Here is a 7,084-nt window from a genome sequence, read left to right as displayed (position 1 = left end):
GCCTCTTGAAGTGAAAGAGGAGAGTGAAAAAGTTGGCTTAAAGCTCAACATTCAGAAAACGAAGATCATGGCATCTGGTCCCATCACTTCATGGAAAATAGATGGGGAAACAGCGAAAACAGTGTCAGACTTTACTTTTAGGGGCTCCAAAATCACTGCAGATGGTGATTGCAGCCATGAAGTTAAAAGATGCTTACTCCTTGGAAGGAAAGTTATGACCAACTTAGATAGTATATTCAAAAGCAGAGATGTTATTTTGCCAACAAAGTCTGTCTAGTCAAGGCTATGGTTTATCCAATGGTCACGTATGGATGTGAGAGTTGGACTGTGAAGAAAGTTGGGCACCGAAGAATTGATGCTTTTGAGCTGTGGTGTTGCAGAAGACTCTTGAGAGTCCCTTGGACTGCAAGGAGATCCAACCAGTCCATTCTGAAGGAGATCAGCCTGGGATTTCTCTGGAAGTAATGATGCTAAAGCTGAAACTCTAGTACTTTGGCCACTTCATGAGAAGAGTTGACTCATTGGAAAAGACTTTGATGCTAGGAGGGATTGAGGGCAGGAGGAGACGGGGATGACAGAGGTGAAATGGCTGGATGACATCACCGATTTGATGGACAAGAGTTTGGGTGAACTCTGGGAGTTGGTGATGGACAGGGAGACCTGGCGTGCTGCAATTCATGGGGTCACAAAGAGTTGGACACAACTGAGCGACTGAACTGAACTGAACTTCTGCAATACATCAACATGAATCAGCTATAGGTATAGGTATAGGTCCTCTTGAACCAAAAACACAGAGCTCTTCACAAACTCATAATTCATTGTCATCTTGTGCAGAGGCCATGCTAATTTTCTAATTCATTCCAATTTTAGTATATGTGATGCTGAAGCAAGCACCCATTTTGTTTTCAAGTTAATTTTGTCTGAATATTGTGACCTCTGCTTTTTTGTCATTTCCATTTGCATGAAACATCTTTTCCCATCCCCTCTCTTTCAATCTATGTGTTTCCTTTGCCCTAAAGTGGGTCTCTTAGAGGCAACCTATTGTAGACCCTTGTTTTTCTTTGCAATCTGCCACTCTATGTCTTTTGATTGGAGCAGTCTATTGACATGTAAGTTAAATATTGATAAATATGTATTTACTGCCATTTTAAACCTTTTTTTCCAGTTGATTCTATATTTCTCCACTGTTTCATCCTTTTGTTTTACTTTTTATGATTTGATGATGGTTTTATTGTATGCTTGTATTCTCTTCTTCTGTGTTTGTATGTGTGTGTGTGTGAATCTATTTTATGTTTTTGATTTCTGGTTACCCTGTTTTTCAAGTATATTAACCCCTTCATTGGAGAAGGCAATGGCAACCCACTCCAGTACTCTTGCCTGGAAAATCCCATGGGAGGAGCCTGGTAGGCTGCAGTCCATGTTATCACTTAGAGTCGGACACGACTGACCGGCTTCACTTTCACTTTTCACTTTCATGCATTGGAGAAGGAAATGGCAACCCACTCCAGTGTTCTTGCCTGGGGAATCCCAGGGACAGAGGAGCCTGGTGGGCTGCCATCTATGGGGTTGCACAGAGTCGGACATGACTGAAGCGACTTAGCAGCAGCAGCAACCCCTTCCTATATCTGCTTGCTTTAGACTGATAGTCATGTAAGTTCAAAGGCATTCTAAAAAAAAAAAAATTTACATTTTCTTACTCTCTTCCCCCACATTTTATGGTTTTGATGCCCTCTTTTACATCTTCATGTTTATCCCTTTGCTGTTCCATATGTGTATCATTGCTTTCACAAATAGTTTTTTTTTTTCTTTTTTGATTTATATAATGGCTAAGTGATTTATTTTCTAATTGTGATTTCTTTTTTCCTATGTCTTCTTCTTTTCTATTTAGGGAAGTCACTGAAGTCACTCAGTCATGTCTGACTCATTGCGACCCCATGGACTGTAGCCTACTAGGTTCCATCATCCATGGGATTTTCCAGGCAAGAATACTGAAGTGGATTGCCATTTCCTTCTCCAGTTTTGGGAAGACCTTTCAATATTTCTTTCTTTCTTTTTTTTTTTATCTTTACCAATTTATTTACTGTTGCTTCTTTTTTTATATATATTTATTTTTTTTAATTAATTATTTTTTTCTAAATTTTTAAAAGAAAATCCATCCTGAACCCTCCTCCCTCCTCCTTCCCCATATCATCCCTCTGGGTCGTCCCAGTGCACCAGTCCCAAGCATCCAGCATCGTGCACTGAATAGGATAGGTTTCATATTGCTATATTCTTTTCATTTTTGCTTGTCTGATAAATCCTTTATCTCACCTTACATGCTAAATGATAATCATGCTGGGTAGAATATTCTATGTTGCAGATTACTCCCTTTCAAGACTTTGAATGTATTTTCCTCTCCCTTTTGCCCTGCAATGTTTCTGTAGAGAAATCAGCTATCATCTTATGGAGATTTCCTTTTAATTAACTCTTTATTTTCCTCTTTCTGCTTTTGAATTGTCTCTTTAACTTTTGTCATTTTATGTATAACATGTCTTGGTTTAGGTCTGTTTGTGTTCATCTCCTTTGGGAACCTTTGTGCTTCCTATATCTTTAGGTTTGGGAAGTTTCCAGACATAATTTTTTCAAATACATTTTCAATCCCCTTTTCTTTTTCTTCTTCTGGAATCACTATTATGTGTAGATTGGCATGCTTTATGTTACCCTATGGGCCTTGTATACGGCTTTCATTTTTCTTCATTTGTCTTTCTGGTTGCCATGCTGACTAGTTAATCTCCATTATTCTATCTTCCAGACTACTTCTTCATTCTTCTGCATTATTCTCTCCAGTATGCATTGCTTTTAGCTCAGCTTTAATCTTGGAAAATGAACTTTCTAAATTTTCTTGCCTCTTTATTATAGTGTCTCATTATTTTAACAGTGATGTGCATTTCTGTCGATCAGATACGATCAGATCAGATCAGTCGCTCAGTTATGTCTGACTCTTTGCGACTCCATGAATCGTAGCACACCAGGCCTCCCTGTCCATCACCAACTCCCGGAGTTCACTCAGACTAACGTATATTGAGTCAGTGATTCCATCCAGCTGTCTCATCCTCTGTCATCTCCTTCTCCTCTTGCATCCAATCCCTCCCAGCATCAGAGTCTTTTCCAATGAGTCAACACTTCGCATGAGGTGGCCAAAGTACTGGAGTTTCAGCTTTAGCATCATTCCTTCCAAAGAAATCCCAGGGCTGATCTCCTTCAGAATGGACTGGTTGGATCTCCTTGCAGTCCAAGGGACTCTCAAGAGTCTTCTCCAACACCACAGTTCAAAAGCATCAATTCTTCAGCACTCGGCCTTCTTCACAGTCCAACTCTCACATCCATACATGACCACTGGAAAAACCATAGCCTTGACTAGACGAACCTTTGTTGGCAAAGTAATGTCTCTGCTTTTGAATATGCTATCTAGGTTGGTCATAACTTTCCTTCCAAGGAGTAAGCGTCTTTTAATTTCATGGCTGCAGTTACCATCTGCAGTGATTTTGGAGCCCAGAAAAATAAAGTCTGACACTGTTTCCACTGTTTCCCCATCTATTTCCCATGAAGTGGTGGGACCGGATGCCATGATCTTCGTTTTCTGAATGTTGAGCTTTAAGCCAACTTTTCACTCTCCTCTTTCACTTCATCAAGAGGCTTTTTAGTTCCTCTTCACTTTCTGCCCTAAGTATGGTGTCATCTGCATATCTGAGGTTATTGATATTTCTCCTGGCAATCTTGATTCCAGCTTGTGCTTCTTCCAGCCCAGTGTTTCTCATGATGTACTCTGCATATAAGTTAAATAAACAGGGTGACCATATACAGCCTTGACATACTCCTTTTCCTATTTGGAACCAGTCTGTTGTTCCATGTCCAGTTCTAACTGTTGCTTCCTGACCTGCATACAAATTTCTAAAGAGGCAGATCAGGTGGTCTGGTATTCCGATCTCTTTCACAATTTTCCACAGTTTATTGTGATCCACACAGTCAAAGGCTTTGGCATAGTGAATAAAGTAGAAATAGATGCTTTTCTGGAATTCTCTTGCTTTTTCCATGATCCAGCGGATGTTGGCAATTTGATCTCTGGTTCCTCTGCCTTTTCTAAAACCAGCTTGAACATCAGCAAGTTCACAGCTCACATATTGCTGAAGCCTGGCTTGGAGAATTTTGAGCATTACTTTACTAGCGTGTGAGATGAGTGCAATTGTGCGGTAGTTTGAGCATTCTTTGGCACTGCCTTTCTTTGGGATTGGAATGAAAACTGACCTTTTCCAGTCCTGTGGCCACTGCTGAGTTTTCCAAATTTGCTGGCATATTGAGTGCATCACTTTCACAGCATCATCTTTCAGGATTTGGAATAGCTCAACTGGAATTCTATCACCTCCACTAGCTTTGTTCATAGTGATGCTTTCTAAGGCCCACTTGACTTCACATTCCAGGGTGTCTGGCTCTAGGTCAGTGATCACACCATCGTGATTATCTGGGTCGTGAAGATCTTTTTGTAAAGTTCTTCTGTGTATTCTTGCCATCTCTTCTTAATATCTTCTGCTTCAGTTAGATCCATACTATTTCTGTCCTTTATTGAGCCCATCTTTGCATGAAATGTTCCTTTGGTATCTCTGATTTTCTTGAAGAGATCTCTAGTCTTTCCCATTCTGTTTTTTTTCCCCTCTATTTCTTTGCATTGATCGCTGAAGAAGGCTTTCTTATCTCTTCTTGCTATTCTTTGGAACTCTGCATTCAGATGTTTATATCTTTCCTTTTCTCCTTTGCTTTTCGCTTCTCTTGTTTTCACAGCTATTTGTAAGGCCTCTGTAGACAGCCATTTTGCTTTTTTGCATTTCTTTTCCATGGGGATGGTCTTGATCCCTGTCTCCTGTACAATGTCATGAACCTCCTTCCATAGTTCATCAGACACTCTATCTATCAGATCTAGGCCCTTAAATCTAGTTCTCACTTCAGCTGTATAATCATAAGGGATTTGATCTAGGTCATACCTGAATTGTCTAGTGGTTTCCCCTACTTTCTTCAATTTCAGTCTGAATTTGGCAATAAGGAGTTCATGGTCTGAGCCACAGTCAGCTCCTGGTCTTGTTTTTGCTGACTGTATAGAGCTTCTCCATCTTTGGCTGCAAAGAATATAATCAATCTGATTTTGGTGTTGACCATCTGGTGATGTCCATGTATAGAGTCCTCTCTTGTGTTGTTGGAAGGGGGTGTTTGTTATGACCAATGCATTTTCTTGGCAAAACGCTATTAGTCTTTGCCCTGCTTCATTCTGTATTCCAAGGCCAAATTTGCCTGTTACTCCAGGTGTTTCTTGACTTCCTACTTTCGCATTCCAGTCCCCTATAATGAAAAGGACATCTTTTTGGGGTGTTAATTCTCAAAGGTCTTGTAGGTCTTCATAGAACCGTCCAACTTCAGCTTCTTCAGCGTTACTGGTTGGGGCATAGACTTGGATTACTGTGATATTGAATGGTTTGCCTTGGAAACGAACAGAGATCATTCTGTCGTTTTTGAGATTACATCCAAGTACTGCATTTCGGACTCTTTTGTTGACCATGATGGCTACTCCATTTCTTCTGAGGGATTCCTGCCCACAGTAGTAGATGTAATGGTCATCTGAGTTAAATTCACCCATTCCAGTCCATTTGAGTTCGCTGATTCCTAGAATGTCAACATTCACTCTTGCCATCTCTTGTTTGACCACTTCCAATTTGCCTTGATTCATGGACCTGACATTCCAGGTTCCTATGCAATATTGCTGTTTACAGCATCGGACCTTGCTTCTATCACCAGTCACATCCATAGCTGGGTATTATTTTTGCTTTGGCTCCATCCCTTCATTCTTTCTGGAGTTATTTCTCCACTGATCTCCAGTAGCATATTGGGCACCTACTCATCTGGGGAGTTTCTCTTTCAGTATCCTATCATTTTGCTTTTTCGTACTGTTCATTTCTGTCGATAGCCATTCTTAATTCCTCAATATTTTCATTACCTCCTTTTGAACTCAGTGTCTATTAGACTGAAGAGGACTGTTTGGTTGTCAACTATGTATAAAAGTATGAAATTAGGAAACTTTCTAACACCATACACAAAAATAAAGTAAAAATGGATTAAAGACTTAAACATAAGACCAGAAATTAAAACTCTTAGAGAAAAACATAGGCAGGACACACTCTCTGATATAAATCACTGCAAGATCCTCTATGATTTACCTCCTAGAGTAATGGAAAACAAAAATAAACAAATGAGATCTAATTAAATGTAAAACCTTTAGCAGAATAAAGGGAACTATAAGCTAGGTGAACACACAAACCTCAGAATGGGAGAAAATAATAGCAAATGAAACAACTGGCAAAGAATTAATCTCCCAAATATATGAGCAACTCATATAGCTCAATACCAGAAAAGCAAACAACCCAATCAAAATGTGGGCAGAAACACCTAAACAGATGTTTCCCCAAGGAAGACGTACAGATGGCTAATAAACACATGAAAAGATGCTCAACATCACTCATTATTAGAGAAATGCAAATCAAAACCACAATGAGGCATCATCTCACCAGTCAGAATGGCCATCATCAAAAAGACTACAAACAATAAATTCTGGAGAGGCTGTGGAAAATAGGGAACCCTCTTACACTATTGGTAGGAATGCAAACAGATACAAACACTATGGAGAACAGTATGGAGAGTCCTTAAAAAACTAGGAATGGGAAGGTGGAAGAAGATAGTGGAGGATTAAGACAGGGAGATCTCCAGCCTCCCCACAAATACATCAAGAACTCATCAAGATACAGAACAACTCTTACAAAGCAACCTCTAGGTGACAGTAGAAGAACCCAGGCCTCTGGGGGTGGGTGGGGGGCAGGCTAAGCTCCCTGGAATGAGGTAGGAGAGAGGATAGAGACATAAAAAGGGAAAAGACAGAAAATTTCTGGATGGGAGATTTTGCCCTGAGGGAGGGAGGGAGGGAGGGAGGGAGGGAGGAAGTTGTAAAGCAAGACGAGTTCCCATGCACTGGAAGATCCCTCACAGGGAGGCTCAAGGGGGAGCCATG

At 40.3% G+C, this 7,084-nt stretch overlaps 1 non-coding gene across 1 annotated transcript; it reads right to left on the bottom strand.

The window, feature by feature from the left end:
* Positions 1–784: 784 nt before the first annotated feature.
* Positions 785–894, bottom strand: LOC133228332 (U6 spliceosomal RNA). The gene has a single exon (XR_009730184.1). It is a non-coding gene; the product is annotated as a U6 spliceosomal RNA (small nuclear RNA).
* Positions 895–7,084: the final 6,190 nt, after the last annotated feature.

Source organism: Bos javanicus, chromosome 16 (genome assembly GCF_032452875.1).
Source record: "Bos javanicus breed banteng chromosome 16, ARS-OSU_banteng_1.0, whole genome shotgun sequence".
NCBI lineage: Eukaryota > Metazoa > Chordata > Mammalia > Artiodactyla > Bovidae > Bos > Bos javanicus.
This window is presented reverse-complemented; position numbering and strand designations above follow the sequence as displayed.